The sequence below is a fragment of the Vombatus ursinus genome, unplaced genomic scaffold, assembly GCF_900497805.2.
Source record: "Vombatus ursinus unplaced genomic scaffold, bare-nosed wombat genome assembly UNPS02007344.1, whole genome shotgun sequence".
In the NCBI taxonomy this organism is placed as follows: Eukaryota; Metazoa; Chordata; class Mammalia; order Diprotodontia; family Vombatidae; genus Vombatus; species Vombatus ursinus.
The window spans coordinates 386777-413231 of record NW_020947122.1 but is presented as its reverse complement, the minus strand read 5'-3'; the positions used below and the strand labels follow the sequence as shown (position 1 = coordinate 413231).

The following is a 26455-nucleotide window of genomic DNA, read 5'->3' as shown; positions in this document are numbered from 1 at the left end:
TCTCTCTCTTTCTCTGTCTATGTTTCTCTATCTTTCTTTCTCTCCTCTTTTCCTCCTTCCTTCTCTCCTTCCCCATCTCTTTTTCTTTCTACATATAGTTGTTATAGTTATATTTGTGTCTTAAATTATTTTATTTAATATTATAGTCTCTTAAATTAAGCTTCAGAAATAGATTAGACCAATAGTCAGTAATATGCAAGTACATACCAACACAAATACAACACAGACACTACACATTTATGTATGTATCGACCATTGGTCAAATCTATTTCTCAAGAATCTTTTAAGGCAATATGTTTCTAAATTAAAGGCATATATGTATATATACATGTTTGTATATATATTTATATATGTATTACATGCAATTGCTCAGTAAATATTTGAGAAATGAATTTTTCTATTAAATAAAATTATCTAAAAGGAAGCTTGTTGAATTTTGAAAAAAATATTAATATATTTTATTTTGACATAGTAGCTGCTTCTCAAAAAATATCTCAATGGTTGTCATGCCCATTTCTCAACCATATTAATTCTTTTTTCTCCCCATTTGTAAGGTCTTTATTTGGCCAGAGAAAACCACATGATAATGTACCAACATTCACCCATTGCACTATTTGGCTGCCAACCTCTTGTCTTTCTCTTCAGTAATGGTGAGGTGGATACCCTTGCCTCTGGGCAGAGAAATCCAAGACTTGTTACCTTTGCCAATAACAAAAGTGTTGGAAAGCCTAGTGGCAAAGCTGTTGCCATTGACATCCTTCACGTGGACCACATCAAAGGAACCAGAATGTCTCTCCCTGTTGGTGATCACAGCAATTTGACCCAAGTTAGCTCCACCAGTCACCATACACAGATTCCCAGTATCAAACTTGATGAAATTTCTTATCTTGCCAGTTTCTAGATCAATCTGAATGGTATCCTTCACTTTGATGAGCAGATCTCAATAGCGGGTGGTGTGGGCATCATGGGTCACCAGGTAGGAAACGGCCTTGGTGTCCACAAAGGTCTTCCTCGCTTTGCACAGCTTATATTTTGCCACCTCTGCTGTGATGTGATGAGCAACAAAGCAGCCCTTGGTGTCATAAAGCAGATGGAAATGCTCACCAGTCTTCTCAATGCTGATGACATCCATGAAGCTAACAGAGTAGGTTATGTCTGTGCGGACCTTGCCATCAATCTTAATAAACCGCTGCATGCAGATCTTCTTAACCTCAACCCCTGTTAGGGCATACTTGAGATGGTTGTGGAGGAAGACGATGAGTGGGAGGCACTCTCTCAGCTTGTGGGAGCCTGTGGATGGTCTGGGAGCAAACACACTGGTCAACTTGTCCAGCATCCAGTGCTTGGGGATGGCGATGCACTTCAGGTGTTTCTTGGGTCCACGAGCCTATGGACAGACTCCAGGGGGTCAGTTGGGATTGGGGCCCCTGAGGCTCCCCAGTCCAGCCCTCAAGGGCCCCAAAATGAGGGAGTGCAGAGGGGGAAGGAGGATGGACCAATGTCTCTAGAAGGATCCCTGAGTGGCCTCCACCCTCCAGTTCAACTGTGCTTCCCAACCTGGGAGGTAACCCAGGAGCTCTGGGGCCTCACCTCTGTGAGGATGGAGGCTGATTGGGGATGAGCCAGAGCCAGAAGAGGGAGACTCCCCCATATTAATTCTTTTTTTTTCAAAATTATTTAATTAATTTATTATGAATTATCAATCACTTCCATAAACTTTTGAGTTTTAAATTTTTCTCACTCTCCCCTTCCTACCTCCTTCCCAAAGATGGCATGCAATCTAATATAGGTTATACATATACATTCCTATTAAACATATTTTCACATTAGTGATGTTGTAAGTAAGAATTAGAACTAATAGGAGGAACCACCGGAAAGAGAAAACAAAACACAACAGAAGAAAAAAAATAGCAAATAGTATGCTTTAATCTTCATTCAAATTCCATAGTTCTTTCTTTGGATGTGGGTAGCATTTTCCATCATGAGACTTTTGGAGATGTCTTAGATCCTTGTATTGCTGAGAAGAGTTAAGTCTTTCAAAGTCAGTCATCACTCAATGTGGCTGCTACTGTGTACAACGTTCTCCTGGTTCTGCTCACTTCACTCAGCATCAAAGCACACAAGTCTTTCCAGGTTTATCTGAAGTCTGTCTGTTCATCATTTCTTATAGCATAGTATTCCATTACATTCATATATCACATTCACAATTATGATTACTATCTGTGTCTTTCTCTCTATCCTTCCCCCCTGTTTATGCTTTTCTTTCTCCTTTCTCCTTTTCCTTCCTCACTAATGTTTTTCTTTTGACCACACCCTCCCTCAGTCCCACCTCCCTTCTATTAGCCCACTTCCTTTTCTTTCCCCTTTTCCCTCCTACTGCCTATAGGGCATGTTAGAGTTCTATACCTAACTGATTATGTTATTCCTTTCTTGAGCCAAATCTGATGAGAGTAAGGTTCAAACAATGCTCATCTCCCTCTCTTCTTTCCCTCTGCTGTAATAGGTTTTTGTGCCTTTTCCTGTGATGTAATTTACCCTTGTTTGCCTCTTCCTTTCCTTTTCTCTCAGCACATTTTCTTAATTAGATCAGATTAATTCACTTACTTGGATCCATTTAAACCACTTGATTAGATTTTTTTTTCATCATTACATCAAAGTTAATTTATACCCACCCCCTTTATGTATACCCTTTAACATGGTGTAATAACAATACAGTTCTCAAGAGTTACAAGCGTCATCTTCCCATGTAGGGATGTAAACAGTTTGCCTTTATTAATAACATGTTGTTTCTTTCTGTTCTGCTTACCTTTTTATGTCTCTCTTGAGTGTTGTATTTGAAGATCAAATTTTCTATTGAGCTCTGGTCTTTTTATCAGGAAGGTCTGGAAGTCCTCTATTTCATTGAATATCCATCTTCTTCCCTGAAAGATCATGCTCATTTTCACTGGGTAGTTGATCCTTGGTTGTAATCCAAGCTGCTTTGCCTTAAGGAGTATCATATTCCACACCCTACAGTCTTTTATTGTAGAAACTGTAAGGTCCTGTGTAATCCTGACCATGGTTCCACAATATTTAAATTGTTTCTTTCTGGCTGCTTACAGTATTTTCTCCCTGACCTGGTAATTTTGGAATTTGGCTATTATATTGCTTGGTGTTTTCAATTTGGGATCTCTTTCAGAAGGAGACTGATTGATTCGTTCTATGGCTATTTTACCCTCTAGTTCCAGGACCTCAGGGCAGTTTTCCTTTATGATTTCCTGAAAGATACTATCCAGGCTCTTTTTTTCATAATGATTTTCAGGTAGATAATAATTTTTAAATTGTCTCTCCTGGATTGATTTTCCAGGTCAGGTGTTTTACCAATGAGATATTTTACATTTTCATCTATTTTTTCATTCTTTTGTTTTTGTTTGACTGATTCTTGCTCTCTCAAAGAGTTATTAACTTTCATTTGCTCAATTCTAATTTTTAACAAGTTGTTTTCTTCTATTAGATTTTGTACCTCCTTCCCCATTTGACCAATTGTATTTTTTAGGGACTTGTTTTCTTCAGTGTACTTTTTTTCTAGTTGGCCAATTGTATTTTTTAAGGATTTGTTTTCTACAGTTAATTTTTGTCCTTCCTTTTTCAAGCTATTGACTCTCTCTTGCATACCTCTCATTTCTTTTCCCATTTTTTCTTCTACCTCTCTCATTTGACTTTTAAAATCCTTCTTGAGAAAGTTTTTTGGACTTGAGACCAGTTCATATTCCCTTTTGAGGTTTCAGATGTAGGTTTGTTGACAATGTCGTCCTCTTCAGAATTTCTGCCTTGATCTTCACTCTTCCCATAATAAGAATCTATCATATGTTTGTTTTTGCTCATGGTGTTTGCTTATTTCCTGGCCTTTAAAGAGATTGGGCTCCCCTGCTGGGGAGCAGAGGGCTCTGACCCAAGCTTCTTGTGTTGGGAGTCTAGGCCTGGTGGATGGCTTTGTGTGCTGGGGCCTCCAATGTTGGCAGTTGGAGGCTGTAGGATTGTGGCAGCTTTTCTGGCCTTGGGCTGGAAACAGCAATACTGGAATTCTAGGGGTAGGATTGGGTAGTGTGGCTCCTGGAGATTTCCTGCTCACCCAGGCCTTTCCTTCCTTTTGCTTTCTTCAACTCCTTTCAGATGGATGTTGTAGATTGTTTATCTACCTGGGGCCCCTTGGAACACTGCTTCCCCTAGTTTTGCTGAGGCACTGGGAGAGCCGGTTGCTGTAGAATGCCTTGGCACATGGTGGATTTCTAAGCTGGTTTCCACCAGTTCCCCTGCCCTCAATGAGGCACTCAGAGGTCCAGGTGTTGGTGTTTGCCTGCTCCACCACCTGGGCTTCAGGATCTCCTCCTGGGATGCTGAGGTGGGGCTTTCTGCTAGCTTGCTGGGATGCCTCCCATTCTGTACTGCTCCCCTTCCCACAGGGTAAGAGGGGCCTTTCCCATTAATCCCTCAAGCCACCTGGGCTACTGGACTGCTGTACCCCATCTTTCTTCGGGTTCAGCTGTTCCAGGGTTTTTCCTAGGGTGATATTTTCTGGGCTTTCAGAGGTTAATAAGGGAGGGTAAGAGTGACTCACCTCTTGGATTCAAACATTGTTCTCAGATTATGGGTATTGTTGACTAGGAAGATAGCACTAGTAATCTAAAGGGAAAAAAGATGAGCTTTGGAGGAAAGTGTGTTTGGCTGTAGAAATGCCTATTTTGAGACACCAGTGAACTATCCAAATGATAATGTCTCAGAAGCAGTTGGGGATAGAAATATGGAGACTGAAAAGGAAATCAGACTTAGATGTATGGAATTGTAATTCATTCTGCTTCCACATTGGAAGACAAAAAGTCTAAATTGCTTTGCTCTCCTGTTTTGTTATTGTTTTGTTATTGTTTTGTGGCTAGAAGAGAAAGTATTTGTCCCTATGTGTCACCAAAGTCATTTCACAAATTCTTAGAGCTTTGAAATCATAATTTACATTTAACAGATAAGATATCTTAAAGTAACCATTTGGGGGATTAGCAACTGCAAAATCTATAAAATGAGTGAAAACTTCTGGCTACAAAGGAATATTTTTCTCACACTTTCTGTCAAGTGAGTAATCTTCCAGGTGCAGAATCAGAAAGAAATTTATTTTAGCAAATTATACACCTTACATTAATTTTCACAAAGTTTTTAAAACAATTCAGTTGTGTGTATATGCATATGTATGTATACATATGTATACGTAAGTATACTTATACATATGTGTATGCATACATGTATACATACATACATATATCATCATCATTATCAATTTATAGGATTGTGGAAATTTTTTTTTCTGTATTGGTACTTAAGTCTCTAAGAGTACCTCAGTGGCTCAGAGTTAAGATCTTTTGTTCTGTCTTTTTATCATCATACCTTACATGAATTATATTGTCCTCAAGAGGATACAAGAGCTACATTATCCAAACCATCATTTTTCTATTCCCCAAAAGCACATAGTGCTGTACTCCATGCATCCATAAGCAGGCCCAAACCTACAAATTTGATCCCAGAGGAGAGAAGCCACTTTCAATGAATTAACTGTGAGTTGGAAAACCTTACTGGGTAATGACATGAAAATGCATCAGAATCAGGAGAAATTTGTTTTGCCAAGTTTTGGAACCCAGTCATGCCTTATGGGTATCGAGTTGTAAACTGAATTTGAACCTTTAGGGATATAAGTGATTTTTTTTAACTTGGGAATTTCAGCTTCTCAGTTACAAGAAACCAGGTATAAAAAAAGATCATAAAAGAAGCCACAAAGTAAAATTGCTTTTACAGAGCAACATTTTTTGGAGATGATTTGAGACATTCATCAAACTCCAAATGTGTGTGTCCACTCATCCCATTAATAAACACCTTTTAGCAGAAATCCACAGTGGGAAGTTCTCCTCACTTCAGTCTTCTGTACCATCCAAAGAAGTGAGCTGTTAGTACATGTCAGCTATCCCAAATATGAAGATGCATTGCTTTTTTCCAAAATCTATTTCCCATTGAAACTGAATGAAGACATATAGTATACAGTATACATCAAAAATATAATGAAAATAGCTAAGTGCTACTATATTTACCTTCAGAACATGGTAACTAAAAAAGATTTGCTGTTGAGGTAGTCTATCATTGTGTGTATGTATATATACACATACATATATAATGCATATGCGTATATCTTTTGACAGGGGCTATAATAGAGCCCACAATTGAAGGAAGAGTATAGAAAGGATTATACATAGGAAAATACACTTTACTTTCAATTATCCTAAGTTGTCAATTGCCACGGTAGCCCATCTTCTTGACATCCAAAGTTTTCTTGATAGTGTATGGATCTAAACTATGGGATGTCTTGACCTTAGAAGAACCAAATGAAAAGTTACCAAAAGGATATAAAATACTAATGGGAGATGTAAATATATCATCAAAAATTAACCAAAACCTCTATTAGGTGGCACAATGATGCTTTACTGTAAGATGGAATTGACTGTGTCCTCTCAACCGTGATGCCAGCAGAGTGTTAGTTCATATAGATTCTATCAATAATGATGAAATGCTTCAAGACTGGCCCTAGCAACATACTAATTCTGTTTTCCAAAAAACAATCCACAATGGAGGAGCACATCACCTCTAGACTAGCCAGATAACACCATAAATAATGCACTAGATAATCAATATATTCTCAATATAAGGAAATGAAAAGACCCAGAAAATGCCTCAGTCAGCAATACCTGACATATTTGATAGATGGAAAAAGATGACTGCTAGAGGCAATATAGTTTAGAATATAAACTCATTTGTAAGACCTTACAAAGAAGGATAATGATCATTTATGAGCAATATTGCCTCATAAAGCAGTGAGAAGCAATAGAGAGTAAAATCAATTTGCATAAAGTTTGACAAGATATCCAACAAAGCAATAATATCCCAAGAATATTTGAGGATGAAAATGGATGAAGGGCAACAAACAGCAGGAAAATGGAAAAAGCTTACTGAAATAAATATTACAAACTCTTTCCTTTATCACAAACAATGGAACTGCCATATTTGGAATATCACAGTGCCACATGTATTTATAGAGGAGGTTTGTTGTTCAGTTGTTTTTTAGTTATGTCCAACTCATCATGACCTCATTGGCATTTTCTTGGCAAAGATGCTGGAGTGATTTGCCATTTCCTTCTCCAGCTCATTTTATAGATGATGAACTGAGACAAACAGGGTTAAGTGACTTGTCCTCAATCACACCACTAGTAAGTGTCTGAGGCTGGATTTGAACTCACAAAGATGAGTCTTCCAGACTCAAAGCATGGTGCTCTATAAACTATACCACCTAGCTGCCCCACAGAGGAGGTAAAATGTACTAAAGAGTCCAAAGATAGGAAAAGCATACAAATTGGAAGAGGTATATACAGAACAGATCTATGATAAAGACAACAGTACTGTCAAGATGGTGAGGTATTGAAAAGACTGGAAATATTAAAAAGTGATGAGGCAAAAAAAAATTAGAAGTTAGTACCAAAAAAGAAGAACAATTATACATCTGTGTGCATACTCTCTCATCTACATAAAAATTTTATATGATATTTAAAAGGATAGATCTTTCATCTACATATCAGAGTCATCTCTAAATGAATTGAGGTTATCCTTAAGGTATTCATAGGGAATAATAAGCAGGTCTCAAAAGAGATATTAAACAATGGATGATATAGTCATCATTTTAGTTAGAAAAAAAATGTTGTGCTTACTTTACATTCTAATTGTTCTTACTCTTTGTTGATAATGAAAAGGCATTTTATGTGATTAAACAAAATGCCCCCTCTCCAAGGCTTTTAATGGGTTATCTTGCATCCATACATCACAGGAAAAGAAGTCATTAAAACGTAAAGCACTATATACATAGTGACTAAAATAATATAAATGGGGGAAAAGTGCTAGAAGACTTCAGAATTCAAATTAAATGTGATAATAAAACTTAGTTCCAGAGTACTAAAGCTGAAATTCTCTTTCTCCACTTGGCTTATGGACACAGAATAAATCCATAAACCTTGCATTTGAGTCTGTTTGTTTTGCTTGAGCATTTTTCTTCACTGTATACTTTTTGGTGAGAGAGAACCTGTTTTTTGAAATAATGATGGTTTAATTTCTTTTTTAAAAGCCCTAATAAAACTTTCTAAAAGGAATAGAAAAGTTGATATCTGCACCAGTGGAAGGGACACCTATCTCAAAGACACAGTAATCCATTGAATTATTTTGAAGTGTATCACTCATTTTTTTTTGTTTTCCCATTGTCTGTATTTTCTTATTTACTCATTCACAGAGATCCATTCTTTATAATAAATTTTTTAAGCGTAAGAGAAAATAAATCAGCAAAACTCATCAACAAATAGAGGAAAATGTCATATTATAATTTAATGTTCCACCCACATAAATCCCTACCTTTGCATAAAAGTCAATGAACATATCTTCTCATTTTTCTTCGATGGGGTGAAGTTTGGTCTTTATAATTTTGCAACATTCAATTTTCAGTGTTTTGTGGTTGTTCTTTCCATTTATACTGTTTTAATCATTGAGTATTTTTTTTCTTGGCTCTATTTCATTTTACCTTATTTCAGATAAGGTCTTTCCATACTTCTCTGATTTCATCATGTTTATCATTTCTCATAAAATAATACTGTTCCACGATGTTCATGTACTACAGTTTGTTTAGCCATCCCCTGATACTAAAGTAACTCAATGTTGTCTATTTTGTGGGTATTTGGACATCAATTATCATGGAAGACAGTGTGGTACAGTGGAAAGTACATAGGACTTTGAATCAGAAGGACTTCCATTGAGTTCTGATTCCAATCCATATTGTCTCTGTGACTCTGGGCATGTTACTTAGCATCTGTGAATCTCAGTTTCCTCATCTCTATTATGGGCATAAGGAGAAAATTAACATGTATATAATTTTAATGTTTACAAATGTATGTATACATAAATATATAGACACAAAATATATGAGTGTGTGTGTGTACACACACATACAAACATATACACATATATACAATCTCATTTAATCCTCATTTTACAAATAAGGAAATGGAGGCTCTCAGAGATTCACTGACTTGACCAAGGACACCGAAGCTTTTAAGTATCTGAAGCAAAATTCAGACTCAGAGCTTCCTAATTCTAAGTTTAGCACTCAGTTCACTATTCCACTTAACTACATCTATTTAGTCAAGCAAGCATTTTGTAATAATACTCATATTCTTTACCACTCAGGTGTGTGAGGAAAGCTCTTTGTGAAGTGCTCTCTAATTTTAAACTATTATTATTATAGAATGACAGACCTAGAAAGGAATAAAAATGCCACATTATCTAAAACCCACATATTTAGAGATGGGCACAGTCAATGCCAAACTTGTATTCATACCTTTTGAAGACAGAAAATTATAATAATAGTCCCCCAAATTAAAATGATAATGTCTCAAACCCAGGTGACATAGTCTCTTGAAATTCCAACATTAATCATTTATTACTTTATACTAAACAGCTCTTTGTCCTGTTAATCCTCCTTTAAAATAGAGATATTTCAGGGAGGAACAGGAGATTCATATTTGTAGCATAAGACCTTTCCATCTCTAGAAGCTAAGGGGACACTGTAAGGGGGCAAGGTATCCTAAACAGGGAGGCATCTTAAAGGCAAACTTTGCCCACTTCCCAATTTTGTCAGAACCAGAGGGAAGAATTGTATTCTTCATACACCCCATTTTCCTGGGGATATAAGTGACAAAGAATTGTATGCTTGCTAAGGTACATAATGTGATAATTATTTCAGTTTTTTCCTACCTCTTTAGTGAGAACTTGTGGTCTTCCTCTAGCACTTTCTACTTGTTTCAGGAATAGAAATTGCTTACTTGGTTCAGAGCCTGAAACCACCAAATGAGCACTTGAACCATCTCTCAGCTCTCTCTTCTTTCCAGTTCTCTCTTAATTATTGGCATTGCCCAGAGTTCTTTCCAGTCTCAATTGGTATCTACCTGAATTATTTAAAAACTAAAGGACCCAGACTTTCTCACTATAGATAAATTCCAAATTGCTGCCATCCTTTGATCTTTTTCTTGGATAGAAGTGGAGAAAAATTTCATATCTTTTCAGAACTTCAAGGGAAATTATCTTTTTGAAAAGTTTCCATCTATTTTTTGACCTCTGTCCAAAGTAAAGGCTGACTTTTTTTTTGAGAATGGCTAAATTTAGATCAAGAATCTCTTCCCAAATGGGTCCTATTAGGACTCTCACAGGTGACATGCTTCTCATGATATGTTTGATATTTTATTTAGGTGTACAACCTCTTTGCCTTGTCATTTTCCTTAGACTTTATCTGAATTATAAAAGAAAATGCATTTGCTAGAGGATTCTTTTGATTGTCACAAGATATTTTTAGCAAAGGAACTCAAGTACCATAGTCACTTTGTTTAATAGCCAAAATACCTCAATCTAAGAGAAATTGTGAATTTGATCCACATAGTGTAACTGCAGGTTAGATGCCCATTTATCAAATTTGCAGATCACTGGAAGATGAGGGAGAGAGGGAGAGGGAGAAAGAGAGAGGTGAAAGAAGGGAGAGAAAGGAAAAGAGAAGGAAAGAGAGGGAGAGAGAGAGAGGGAGGGAGGGAGAGAGGGAGAGAGAGAGAGCGAGAGACAGAGAGAGAATATAAATCATGAAGTTAATAAGGTCACTATAATAAGCTGTAGAAGCTTGCCAGAAATAAACCTCAAAAATCATTATCTAAGGCATGGAGAATCTGTTTAAAACTATTTTTTTATTTAATTAAATATTTCACAAATACATGCAAAAAATTAATTTTTTTTAAATTTTGAGTTTTAAATTATCTTCCTCCCCGCCATCCTTCCTCTTCCTTGAGAAGGCAAGCAATTTGATACTAATTACACTTGTGCAGCTATACAAAACATATTTTCATATTAGCCATGTTGCAAAAGAAAACATAAACAAAATTGAACAATAAAAATAGTTTAAAAAGTTTGCTTCAAACTGCAACCAGAATTCATCAGTTCTCTCCCTGGAGGTAGATAGCATTTTTCATCATGGATCATTCAGAATTGTCTTGTTCAGCGTAGCTAAGTCTTTCACAATTGATCATCCTTACAATATTGTTTTTACTGTATACAATATTCTCCTGGTTTTGCTTACTTCATTTTACATGAGTTAATATAAGTCTTCCCAAGTTTTATGGAAACCATACTGCTTGTCACAATAATATCACTTCACAAGCATATACTGCAACTTGTTTAGCCACTCCCCAAATGATGGGCATCCACTTGATTCCCAATTCCTTGCCACCACAAAAAGAGCTGTTATAAACATTTTTTGTACAAAAAGGTCCTTTTCCCTTTTCATTTGTCTCTTTTGGGTATACATCTAGAGTGATATATCTAGGTCAAAGGGTATGTACAGTTTTATATCTCTTTGAGATTAATTCTAGATTGTTCTTCAGAATGGATAGACTAGTTGACAACTCTACCAAAAGTGTATTAGTGCCCCAATTTTTCCACATCCTCTATAGCATTTGTCATTTTTTTCTGTGATGTTAATCAATTTGATAACTGTGAAATGGTTTCTCAAAGTTGTTCTAATTTATTTGCCTAAATCATTTATCCATTTTGACATTATCATGGTTCATAGGATGAGATGTTGGTCTATGCCTCGTTTTTACCACATAGCTTTCCAGTTTTCCCTGAAATTTTGTCAAATGTTGAATTCTTACCCCCAAAGCTTGGATCTTTGGATTTATAAAAACACTAGATTAATATGGTCTTTTTCTATTATGTATTGTATAATTAAGATATTCTAGCAATTCACTACTATTTCTTAGCCAATATCAGATTGTTTTGATGATTATCACAAACAATAAAGTTTGAAATTTGGGACTGCTAGGCTGCCTTCCTTTACACATCTTTTATTGATTCTTTTGATGTCCTTGACCTTTCTTCTTCAAGATGAATATGCTTACTATTTTTTCTAGCTGTATAAAATAATCATTTGGTAGTTTGATAGGTAGGGCAATGAATAAGTAAATTAGGTAGGGTAGCCATTTGTATAATAATGTCTCAGGCTACCCATAAACAATCACTATTCTTCCAATTGCTTTGATCTGATTTTGTGTGTGTGTGTGTGAAAAGTATATTCACATAGTTTTGGGGTTTGTCTTGTCAGGTAGACTTCCAAGAATTATATGCTGTCTGTCATCATTTTAAATGGAATTTCTCTTTCTACTCCTTGCTGTTGAGTTTTATTGATAATCTCTAGAAATGATGATAATTTATGTCTCTATTGTATATCCTGCAAATTTGATGAAGTTGATTGTTTTCACTATTTTTAGATGATTCTCTAGAATTCTCTAAGTATACTGTCATATCATTTAAAAAGGGTGATAATTTTGTTTCCCCATTCCTTGTTTCTATACTTCCAATTTTTATTTTTCTTATTGCTATAACTAACATTTCTAGTACAATATTGAATAACAATGGTGATAATGGACATCCTTGCTTAATTCCTGTTCTTATTGGAGGGACTTCAAGTTAATTCCTGCTTCAAATAATGCTTGCTCTTGGTTCTACATAGATATTAGTTATATGTATGTATATATACATATATGTATATATACTAATATATGTATATATACATATATTTTTTGATGAGGCAATCAGGATTAAGTGACTTGCCCAGGGTCACACAGCTAGGATACTAGTTATAATTTTAAGATAGGTCCCACTGATTCCTGTGCTTTCTAGTGTTTTTAATAGAAAAGAGTGCTGTATGTTATCAAGTGCTTTTTCTGCATCTATTGATATAATCATATATTTGTTTTTATTATTTCTATAGTCAATTATGATTATAGTTCCCTTAATATTGAACTAGTCCTGCATTCCTGATAACAAATCTTTCCTGGTCATAGGATATGACTTTTGTCATGTATTGCTGTAATCTCTTTGCTAATAATTTATTTAAATTTTTGCATTAAGATTCATTAAGGAAATGGGTCTATAGTTTTCTTTCTTTGTTTTTTCTCTCCCTGATTAGATATCAAAAACATCTTTGTGTCATAAAATGGAACAATTAGCAGGATTCCTTTTCAAATTTTCTCATATAATTTATTAAGTATTAGGATTAATTTTTCATTTAATGTTCTGTAGAATTCACTTATAAATTCATCTGTTCCTGGGAATTTTTTCTTAGGCAGCTCATTCATGGCTTATATAATTTATTTTTCTAAGATAGGATCATTTAAGTATTCTATTTGGTCTTTTTTTAATTGCAAAATATTTTTGAAAATATTCATTTATTTTACTCAGATTATCAATTTTATTGGTATATACTTATTCACAATATCTCCTAATTGTTTTAATTTCATCATCATTGATGGTGAATTCATCCCCCCATTTCCATTTCTGATACTTGTAATTTGGATTTATTTTTTTTTTCAAATCAGATTAACCAGTGGTTTATTTTATTTTTTATAAGACTAAATCCCAGTTTCATTTATTAATTCTCCTTTTACTTCTCCTTTACTTCTTTCTAGTATCATTCATTTTTCTCCAGAGGGCTACTATATGTAAATTTTCTAATATTTTATTCATCTTCTTGACTTCCTTCTTATTTGTTACATGGTTAGATTTATCTAGCTCTAATATGGGAAGGTTGAGGTTCCCCATTAATATAGTTTTACTATTTCTTTCTGTAATACATTTAACATTTCCTTTAAGAATTTGCATGCTGTGTCATTTGGTTCAAAAATATTTAATAGTGATATTGTTTCATTATCTATGGTTCCTTTGGACAAGATATAATTTCCCTGCTTATTCCTTTTAATTAGGTCTATTTTTGTGTTTCTTTTGTCCAAGATCATGAGTCTGACCCCTATCTTTTTTACTTTAACTGATGGATAACAGATTCTGCTTCAACTCCTTATTTGACTCTCTATGTATCTCTTCATTCAGTGTGTTTCTTGTAAGAATATATTGCTGAATTCAGTCCCTTCTGCTATCAACTTCCTTTTTGTGAATAAGTTTATACCATTCACATTCAGAATTATAATTACTAGCTGTATATTTTCCTCTATCCTGTTTTCTTATGTTCTCTTTTTTCCCTCCTCTCAAGTCTGTTTTGCTTCTAACTACTGCCATCTCTTATTTCTCCTCCCTTTTATCACCCTCTTTCTGTTGTCCCCTTCCTCATATTCCCCTGTTGAGTAAGATAGATTTCAATTATCAATTGATTAGGCATAAACATTCACCCTCCATAAACCAGTTTTTGTGAGGTTCAAACATTACCCCCTCATTATTTTCTCTTCCACTGTAAAAGCCCTTCCTTCTGTACCTCTTTTATGTGAGATAATTTTCCCCATTTTTTCCTTTCCTTCCCCTTTTCTCCCATGACCTCAGTCTTTCTCACATATCTGTTTTCTTATATAATTCCAACATAATAAACTCATGCCCAAACCTTCTTTCTATGTAGAATTCTTTGTTTTTCAGTCATTTTTAGCTATATCTGACTCTTTGTGACCTCAATTTGGGTTTTTTTGGCAAAGATGCTGGAGTGGTTTACCATTTTCTTTTCCAGCTCATTTTACTTATGAGCAAATTGAGGCAAAAAGGATATAGTGATTTGACCAAGATCACTTAGCTAGTAAGTGTTTGAACTTAGGAAGATGAGTCTTTCTGCCTTCAGGGCTGGCACTCTACCTACCATTCCACCTAGCTGCCCATAGAATCCTTATAACTTCCCTTATAATGGTAAGATTCTTAGAAGATGCATGTCTCATCTTTCCATATAAAAAGTAAACAGTTTAACCTTATCAAATCCCTTATGATTTCTCTTTCAGGTTTACCTTTTATTGTGCTTCCCTTGAGTCTTAGATTTGAAAGTCAAATTTTCTATTCAACTCTGGTATTTTCAGCAGAAAAGAGTGAAAGTCATATATTTCATTACATCCCAATTTTTCCCCTGAAGGATAATATTCAATTTACTGAATAGGTTATTCTCAGTTGTGGTCCCAGCTCTTTTGTCTTCTAGAATATTTATTTCATTTACACATTGATTTGAATATGTTTGAGAAGTTTTCTTTGATAATTTCTTGAAATATGATGTCTAGGCTCTCTCTTTGATTCTGGCTTTTAGGTGATCCAATAATTTTTAAAACATATGTCTTTGATCTATTTACAAGTCAGTTCTTTTTCTGATGAGATATTTCACAATTTCTTCTATTCTTTCTTTGGACTTTGTTTTATTGTTTCTTGATGTCTCAGAGATTCATTAGCATTCACTTGCCCAATTCTAATTTTTTAGGAATTATTTTCTTTGGTAAGCTTTTGTAGCTCCCACCCCACCACATCCTATTTTACAATTCTGTTTCTTAAGGCGTTATTTTCATAAGTGGATTTTTGTACCTCTTTATACCAGTTGGACGATTCTGTTTTTAAGGTGTAATTTTCTTCAGTATTTTTGTGTCTTTCTTACCAAACTATTGTCTTTTGATAATGTTCTTCCTTTGCTTTCATTTCTTTATCTATTTTTTTCCTCCAGCACTCTTATTTGAGTTTGAATATATTTTAGATCTTCTAGGAATTCTAGTTCAGCTTCTGTATAATTCACTTTTTTTGAGTCTTTGTTGCTTGTAGATGTTTTGATTTCCTTGTCTTCTAATTTTTCTTGATCTTCTCTGTCACAGGAGTAGCTTCATATGGTCAGATTCTTGTTTATTTGTTTTTGTTCTTTGCTCATTTTACTATCTATTTCTTGATTTGGAACTTTATGTTAATGTTGGTCTCTGTTCCCTTTGTTGGAAGTAGTAGAGTTACTATTTCAAGCTTTAGCATTTTTCACACCACTGTTTTCGAAGCTAGTTCTAAGGTTTGAAGCTTTTTGTGCTTCCAAGCTGGTGTGATCTTGGGAGAGGTGTGTTCACTGCTCTCTTGCTCTGCTCTCTGGTCCTTACTCAGGAAGGGCCCATGATCCCTTAGGATCATTACTGCTCCTCAGAGCCCCTATTCACTTGGGACCATAAACAATACCATTCTTCAGGGTCTGTGGTCCCTTAATGCCAGAAGTGATACTGTCTCTCAGGGCTTCCACTCCATCATGAATGAAATCCCTACTCTACTTCTGCCTTTGAGCTATGACACAAAAATGGGTATAGGTAATAGAGATGCCTAACATTTATCCTTTAGCTTCTCTGCTCCCTCTTGAGTGAAAATGCTCCTCTCCACCCTTTAACTATGACCCAGAAGAGGAATAGGCAATGGAGCTGCCAAACAGAACCTGGTCCTCTTTTCAGTGCTATCACAAGAGTGCCCTATAGTCCCTTTCTGATCACTTGCCAAGTCCCTTACCATCTCTAGATTGAGAACTGCCAAAGCTGCTTCTATTTCTATTGCTACCACTTAGTTCCACCACTGGTGTTTCATTCACATGGGCTTTGGGTAAGCTTTCTCCCATGTCACAAATCTCTCTTTCTGACCTCTTATGCTTTCTTAGACTATCAAAATGTCTCATGTTTACCTTTTGTTGGCTCTTTAACTCTAGAATTCTATTTGAGGTGTTATTTTAAAGTGCTGTTGTTTTTTTTTTTGGAGGGGAATGTTGGAAGAGCACAGTTGAGGACTTTCTCTACTCCACCATCTTGGCTCAATGCTGAGGCGAGAATTTCTTAAATTTATATTTTGCTTTTTTTTCTCTAAAGGTTTCTTAGAATCCCCATTCTCCTTCAAAGCACAGTACAGAGGCAATATCTTACAAGAGAACTTTGTTGATCTACCAGTCCTCTCACATTTCCTCCCATCTTCCCTTTGAAAATACTTTATATGACTGTCTAGATTAAGGGTTGGAGAACCTGCAGCCTTGAGGCCACATGTGGCCTTTTAGGACCTTGGATATGGCCTTTTGACTAAGTTCAAGTTTTACAAAACAAATCCTTTTATTAAAGAGATTTGTTCTGTAAAGTTTTGATTCAATCAAAGGGCCATATTTGAGGACTTAGAGGGTCACATGTGACCTCAAGGCTGTAGGTCACCTCCCACCCCACAAGCTCTAGGTATTTTGCATTACTGTATCCCTGTGCAAAGTATATATTTCTTCATTTATTTCTTCCATTCCCAATATTTTCTTATAACTCTTCTGCCCTTTGGGGCTAAAATCAATGAAAAAGCCATTTATAATAGGTGCTTTCATTTTCTCTCCTCATACTTTGTTTTGAATCCTTACAATCCAGCTCTGTCCTCATCTCTGTATCAATCCTACTTTCACCAAAGTTACTAATGGTCTTTGAATTTGTGATTCTAATGACCTTTTCTAAATCTTTATTCTTCTTGAAGTTTCTATAGCCTTTGACACTATTGTAATCATCTTCCTGAAACTTTTTTCTCTCTAGTCTAGGTATTTGGCACACCACTCTCTCTTAGATCTTCCATCTGATTCCATCTCAGTCTCCTTTGCTAGATCCTCATCCAGGTCATTCCCTCACACTGTAGTTATCCTACTATCATAGGTTTTATTTTCTCTTTTTATACTATTTCACTTGGTCATCTTATCAATTCCCATGTATTTAACTGTAATTCCTAAACTGATGATTCTCAAATCTAGTTATATACCATAATTTTTCTGTTCATCTCTAGTCTTGCATCTCTGTTTTTTAGATATCATAAACTGGATGTCCAGTAGATAGCTTAAACTCAACATTTTGGAAACTGAAGTCATTATATTTCCATTAAGGTTCCCCCCCTCCAAAATTCCCTATTACTTTTGAGGGCAGTCATCCTTTCAATCCCCAAGTCTCACTACCTAACTGTCATCCTTGACTCCTTACTACTTCTCACATAAAAATATCCAATCCATTGTGAAGGCCTGTCAACTATACTTTTGTAAGATCTCTTGACTATGTTCCATTCTCTCTTCTGACGTTGACATCATTCTAGTGCAAGCCCTCATCACCTCACACCTGAATTATTGAAATAGCCTGTTGGTGTGTATGCCTGCCTCAAGTCTTTCCCCACTCCAATCCATTTTCCATTCTGCCACCATTTAGCTTCATAAAGTTCAGGTCAAAACATGCTGAAGGGGGCAGCTAGGTGGTGCAGTGAATAGAGCATTGGCCATGGAATCAGGAGGACCTGAGTTCAAAAGTGGCCTCAGACTCATAACATGCACTAGCTGTGTGACCCTGGGGAAGTCACTTAACCCAATGCCTTCAGAATCAAATACAAAGTCCTCCATTTGGCATTTAAAGCCTTTTATAAACTATTCCCCCCACCCACCTATATACATATATACTTTTCTACACCTCTTATAATTTATTCACCTCTTGTGCTCTTCAATCCAGTGACAGTGGCCTCTTTCTTGTTCTACAAACAGGGCATTCTATTTCCCAGATCTGGGCATTTTCTCTAGCTGAATTTTATCTGTAGAATCTTCTCTCTCTTAACTTCCCCTTGAAGTCCCACCTCAAATGCCTTCTTCTACAGGAAGTCTTTCCCAACCTCTCTTAATTCTAATATATTTTCTTCTGTTAATTATTTCCTATTTATCTTGCATACAACTTGCTTTTAAATAATCTGCTTATTATCTTTCCTATTAAGTGGTAAGCTCCTTGAGGGTAGGGACTGTCTCTTGCCTCTTTTGTGTCCCTAGTACTTAGCACAGTTTTTGGTACATAGCAGATATTTTAAAAAAATATTTATTGACTGAGTTCTCAGTAGTATATGCTAGCCTCAATGGTAGTATCACAATGCATTTCACTTCATAAGTACTTAATAAATGTTGACTGAATTGAAGGAGAATAATTTTCAGATGAGAAAAATAGGGCAAAATGATTAATCAGCAAATGATGAACCCAAACTCCCTCAGGACTTAGCCCCCTGGATGCCTTTTTCAGGAAGACTTTCTTGATTCCCTCAATTTCTGTTATCATCCCCTTAATAAAAAAAAATCACTTGAATTTATTTTATATATACTTTGGTATCATTCATATGCATGTGTTATTTCCCACACTAGAACGTAAGTTTCTTGAAGTCAGGGACTATTTTTTATGCCTAGTAATCCCACAACTTGGCATATTGCCTTACAGCAAAAGGTGCTTAATAAATGCATCTTCTTTGATGGATTAATTAAGGTTAAGTGAGAGGTTGGTAAAACATATTAGGGACCATCAATAAATTCATATGACCTATCTTGGATGAGCAGTTTTTCAGGTTATGGAAAGGATATCATTGCTCAGCCATTGGCAGTGATATTTGAAGAATTGTGGAGAAATAATAGCATATATTTTTAGGAGGAATGAATAGATTCTTCCATTTACAATCCAATGAGCTTGATATAAATTACTGGCAAATTCTGAAATATGCTGTTAAGGATGGTTTTCTGAGCATTTAGAAAGGGAAATGATGATCGCTACAAATCAGGATTGGTTCAATAAAAATGAGTCAGGCCAATTTAACATCATTTCCATTCCTTTCCCTCTGATTTTGACCAGCATGCAAGACAAATGGAACAGATATAATAAATCTGGATATCAAGAAGTCATTGAGTAAATCTGAAAAAAATATTGTAAGGCAAAATGGAGAGATATGTACTATGAGTACAATTAAGTGGAGCTGGGATTGGTTGGCTAAGCCCAAATAATGATCACTGTTGAATTAATATCTTTAGTTAAGTGTCACAGGGCTATGTCCTTGCCCCTGCTACATTCCATATTGTTGTTAGTCATTGGGTTAAAGTCATTGGGTAGCATATTTGTCAAATGTATAGCCAGCATAAAATTTGTAGGTATACTTACACACATACATATATACACATACATACTCACATGTGTGTAGAATCATACATCCACAAGAGAGAGATGATCTAAAATTACCAAGATGAACTATAATAATTCTCAGACCTCACTGTAAGCATGCATTCAAAGAATTAGCAGCAGAGGCAAACTGCAGTAGAGGGAAGTAGGGAGGGATTAACACATGGACATCTAAATTAGTTGCCAAGTTACATTCCCCAGCTATGCCTTGTTGGATCCACTAAACTTGGCCCCTTGCTGTTCCCAGGCAGATAGATCTTTGTATAGCTATGTCCCTGGTGAGACACTGTCTCAGTCTGAACTGTCTTCTGTGTCATCACCCAGCAACCATGATACAGCTTTACCCTGCCCTTACTCACACCAGCATGTAAACAGGTGTAAAAGTCTTTGAAGCAGTTTAAAAATCACCTTAAATAACAGGAAGAAGTTGGAATAGATATGTCTAGAAATCAGTTCATTGAAAAAGACCTGAGGTTTTCAGGAGTGTGTGTGAGCCAACTCCAACAAGCTCTCAAAAACTGATAGTTACTTTTTTTAATATGAGAATTTACACCCTGGATATCAGCAAATGCTACAAATAAGAGCTTTATTTTTTTTATTTTGTTGATCTTCTAGACTTAAGAAAGTGATGGAGAAAAGGTTAATAATGTAAACTAAACTTAGAAGTGTATCATGCACATTTTTCCCTAGAGAGCTGGTCATTAAACATTTACTAGTACTCTTTTGGGTTTCATTTACTACAGACCTACACAACCTGCAGCCTGCAGGCCACTTGCAATCCACCAAAGGATTTTGAGAGGCCCACAAAAATGTAGAAATCCTTTGGTGGGACACAAGTGGCCTGCAGGCCACAGATTGTGCAGGACTGATATACTATAAGCTCAAAATATAGTGTGATTGGAAGCCAAAAATGTTATTATAATGTTAGTCTGAATTAATAAAAGTATAGTGTTAGTATAAGGCAGGTGAGAGTTCTCTATTATGCCCTGGTTAGAACCCTCATGAAGTATTATCCCCAATTTTTTATTTTATATTTTAGGGAAAAAAAAACATTGACCAATTAGAGTGTGTTCAGAGGAGGATGACGATGATGAGAAAATTACTCAGTCTAAACCATCCAAATGAGTATAAATATGAGGCACTACTAGTGATATTCAGCTCCATGGAAAGTTTTGGAGGTAACATGATAGTTGTCTTTCAGTATTGGAAAGTTTGTCATGTGGAAGGTTCTTAAACTTGTTCTACTCAGAAAGGAAAACTGGGACTATTTGATGCAAATTATGGGAAGGTAGACAAAGATCAAAGACAAAATTCAAACAATTATAAAACTTCTGAAAATAGAAGTGGTTTGCTTTGGAATCATGGATTTCATTACTGTTGATCTTTAAATGGAAGCTGGATGATAGCTTTTTGAGTAAGTTTAATCAAGAAACATTTATTAAGTGACTAATGTGTGCTGTTGATATGATTTTCCTTTGGGAATGTAATACCTATAGTTCACTAAATCTACAGTACAGATCACAACTGAACTATACCTTCTAGTATTTTTTAAAGTCTTGCTTATTTCCTTCTATAAATCATCCACTGATAAACCATCCACTGTACAGGCAGGCTTTTTATTGCTCTTTTAGCATTCTATGTACTAAATGAAGAATTTGTAAAGCTCTTAAATAATGTTTACTACACAGTAGGTACTTAATAAATCCTGGTTTCCCTTTCCTTTCTATAGGTAACAATGAAACATTTGGTCTATTATCCTTTGCTATCCCTACGTGACTGCTCAACGTTCTTTTCTACTCATGCATTGCTGAGGTGATTTCCCTTACTACAGTCCATTAAGTTCCTAGTCCAATGCTTCCTTATATAGCCACAAAGGTGGCTACAAACCCTCAAGTGCTACGTCAGCAGAATTCCAGCAGACTGTTTTAAAAAATAGTTGTAATGGACTATTATATCTATTATCTGAATATTGGCCTAGATATATTACTAGACTCTCTCTTGACCAAGGTGGCTGTAATAGTTCTGATGGCCACAGAAATTCTCAGACAACTGATTAAATTGGTAGAAAAAAAGTTTTAGCTGCATTAATGAGGGAGAACTGCACCAAAAATTTTTCAGATCTTTCAATTATTTCTTCAGGTCATTTCTTTCCTGAAAATAATACATTATTTCTTAACTCTTGGCTTTTTTTTTTAATTTAACATGAATTTGTCCTTGCAGTTACTCACAATGGTGAAATCCTTCATCATTTGAAGATGAAATTCAGCTGATTGCAGAAAGTCCAATGAAGCCACAGGGGTTCCTTTCTGAGATCCATAGATAATCAAAGAACTTCAGTTCAACAATCCACAGATTAAAAGAAAAGGTGGAAAAAAGACTCGTCTAAATTGTAACATACAGCCTGATAGACAATCGGTAATCAGAATATATGTGTAAACTTACAAGGAAACAAACAAAAAATGGACAGCTATGAATACAATGTGTAGTATTTCTTACATAGGATTTCTTCAAATGGAAATTTATTGCTGTGTAATTTGAATTCTCTCTTACATTCTGCTGTGCACATGGAAATCCTTTTTTTTTCCTTTTTATTTTGCATTTAAATTTTACTATTTAAATTTATAATGTTTCTTTTTCTTATTGTGTATTTAAGCTTAATTTTTTACAAAAGAACATATGTGTATACATATATATATACACATATGCACATATGTGCATGTAGACAATGTGTTATATACTGTACATATAGCATGTATATGTAAAGTACATACAATACGGCAGATCTGAATTATATGACATTACACATGAATAATTTATCACATGGATAATGTTGACATTATTGCATTATATGTAAAATTTATATTTTTATATCATATGTTATATGTGTTTAATATGTTTTATCTGTGCCATAGTTCATGTGTTGTGCATGTTATATAAGTTACCACTGGTAGGATTTGAACTTGTCTTCTTGATTCCAAGTCTAGCAAACTATCTATGCTGCCTTTCTTATTAATCAAACCTCAAATAATTATTTAGGACCCATTATGTGAGAAGTAGTAGGAAATATGAGGGGCAAACAAAATACAATGCTGTGGGCACTATTAGACCTGGTCTCTGCCCTGAAAAAAGAAGCATATCACCTAGTTGGGGAAGAATGATATATACATGTAAAAAGATCATCAATAAGAGTAATAAAGTTTAAAGAAAAGTTTTAAGTATAGATTTCCTACAATTTAATCTACTGTCTCACACAAAAATGAATTTCATGCCAGCCTGCATCTAAGCCAAGAAGGAAAGACCATTTCTTATCATGAGGGCTTATGTTATGTGAAGTTGGCCATCGGATGCTAAAGGTGATAGATAGAGGCATCACATCCGTATATAGTCAAAACACCTGGATTTGAATCATGTCTGCTATTTACTACTCCTTACATGACCCTGTGTAAGCCATATAGTCTCTGGGCTTTAGTTCCTTCATCTGTAAAGCAAAGAGGTTGGGCTACACTTTAGCCTAAAAACAGTGGTCTTATTAAATACAGTGGATAGAATCAATAGAATTTGACAACTGATTGGAAGAGGTGAGTCAGGAAGAGTGGGTAAAGACAAAGATAATAATCACTGGTTTGAGATCTATTAAGCTAGAATCATGTTTGTATTCTCTGCATAGGAGGAAAAAAATGTACATAACAGGGAAGATTTGATAGATTTCATTTTGCACACAATGACTTAAGAGGAAATATTCATTTCTAAACTATGTTTCCATTATTTCAGTTTTACTATTGTTTAGCGATATTGAGCTTTCTATGGACAATGTTTTTATCTGTTAAAGGCTAAGAAGAAATTCTTAGATAGAAATGTATATGCATAATGGTATTTCAGGTTTTGAATTTTTTTTCCTTTTAATCAAAAGGCAGCAATGTTGCAGAACACCGTGTCACTGGAGTCAGAGGATTTGGGTGCAGATCGTGCCTTTAAAAATTACTTAACAACATGACCTTGGTCAAGTAATTTAACTTTCCTGGGTTTCATTTTCATAATTTGTAAAATTCAGGGTGTGGGGTAGAATAGAAAACTTCAGAGGTCCCCTCCAGCTCTTTATCTAGATTCCTAATTTTTCTTCTTGGCCTAACTAAAATTCTTAGTTTTGGCCCCATTGGTCTAATCAATCAAATATTTATGGAGTCATATTTGAATGCCCAGCACATATACACATTAAACACACATACACTTGCATGTGTGTTTATGTATATATGTACATTCATATATGTGTACATGTAATATTTATACGTGCACATAGCATATTATATATGTATGTACACACAAATATGACAATTGCCATTATCATAACCCTTAGAGTGGATCTGAAACTGAGAGAATTAAAGAAAAGTTAAACAGAGAGAAGTTCAGGGGATCAGATTTCTCTGGTGATGTAAAAGTCAAGAAAAGTTTCACAGGGACTTGACTAATAAACATGTCTCTCTCCATAATGGCAGTCTATGGTATGCATATTGCAGAGCATATTGAAAATTACAGAAAATCTGTCTCCAAATTGCTCTTCTTCTTCCCCCCAGTCATGAACTGGGCATAATTCCCCTCTCCCTTTGGGTTAGCTTCCACCTTTCAAATTCTCAACTGATCATTTATAGGCTTAGACCAGAAGTGGGGAACTTGTGGCCTTGAGGCCACAGGTGGTCCTCTAGGTCCTCAAGTGCAACCCGTTGACTGAATCCAAACTTTACAGTCAAAGGGCTACACTTAAGGACCTAGAGGGCCACCTGTGGCCTCAAGGCTGCAGGTTCCCCACTTCTGGCTTAGACAATAATAATCATAAATGGTCATGTTTCTTAATAGTTGTTTCAAAAGCATTATAATACAGATTCACATTAAAATAAAGCATACCAGATCAAAAGTTGAATTGAAGGAATACATCTCTTCTACTTACCCACCCCACTAGTCAAAACACTAATGAGTGTGTTTGAACAGGTAATCAGAGAGGCAGACAGTGCTCCAAGGAAGCAGGAGAAAGATAAGGACTATGCCCTGGAATATCGTGGTCTCATCTCCTACTCTATTGGTTCAGCCTGATAAGCTTTCTTCTCCAGTTGACCTTACTGGCTCATCCTAGCATGTCTCCTCTTGCTTTATTAGCACTATACTTCTACTGCAGATCTCTCTTTCCCCAGTTTATGTTTTAGAAAAGAGAGCCATTATGCTTGTCCCAATTTCCCTATCTGATTTGGCAGGACAATCATGGATACAGGCATAGCCATACTTCCTTCCATCTTTGAGGCAGCTGGTGGTACAGTGAATAGAGCACTGGGCCTTGAGTCAGGAAAATCTTAATGCAAATCCTGCCTCGGATATTTATTACCTATGTGACCTTGGGCCAGTCAATTAACGTTTGCTGCCTTTTCTTTCCTCAACTATAAAATAGAGAAAATAATCATACCAGCCTCATGAGGATCAAGTGAGATATTTGTAAATAGCACTTAGCAGTGTCTACCACAGAGCAAATGCTATATAAATGCTTATTCCTTTCCAGTCCCTTTCTTTACTCCATTTATGCCATATTACTTCTGAGGTCAAAAGTCTTCAAAGACCTAGGATATTCTGGCTAACATGGCCCATGTGCAGATATCAACTCTAGATCAATGTTGTTCTCAATAGCCTTAGAGAAAGGGAATCTACTTGTTCTTATATTTGTATGCATACATATATGTACATACATGATTCACATAGAATGCCCAACATGTATGTATATACACACATACACTCACAAACATCAACAAGTATTTGTTAAACATCTATTATGTATTAACTATTGTGGACTTTAAAAAAAGAAGAAGAAAAAATGCTCCCTGCCCTCAAAGATCTTACATTCTATTAGGGAAGTCTATGTGCACCTAGAACAGTGTAGAAAAATAAATAAAAGATAAAAGATGGAGAGCACATTGCTGATGAGCTTCCCCCATTTAGCCAGACTATCCTTACATGACACACTTTGCAGGTTTTAACTAGGAGCATATTCAAGGTCTTTTCAGCATTGTAGGACCTGCCAGAGGTCATAATATGCTTTGATAGGTTCTGAGAATTCAGGATTACCTCAACATTACAATGAGGTAAAGAAATAGGACTGCATCATTGGGTACACATACACACACACACACACACACACACACACACACTACTGTAATTCTACTCAGTTTTTTTTTTCAGAATTTTGTCTCTTTGCATTATTAGGGCTAGTTTTTTAATGGCATTTTTAATTTTTGAAGCAATTCTTTTGAGAATCACATATTTACTCTGAACTTTGTAGCTCTCTAAATTCCCGTGTGTTTTTAAAAATAGGTTTTGCCATTCAAGGATAGACAGATAGATAGGTAGATAGGTAGGTAGGTAGATAGATAGATAGATAGAAAGTGTGGGGGTTGAGATTCTATTGGTCATGTTCTATTGGCCATGTGCTAAGGATCCTGGCAGGACAGCTGGGAAATGAAAAAAAAAACTAATAGTATTGAAAATACACTTTGGACAATCAATTTACTGTACCTTTTCTAGTCTTCATAGTCCATGATTCTATG

General features: G+C 35.5%; 1 pseudogene; it reads right to left on the bottom strand.

Annotated features, from left to right (window-relative positions):
- Nucleotides 1–610: 610 nt before the first annotated feature.
- The window catches only part of LOC114033723, a 102930-nt pseudogene continuing 77085 nt past the window's right edge, over nucleotides 611–26455 (bottom strand).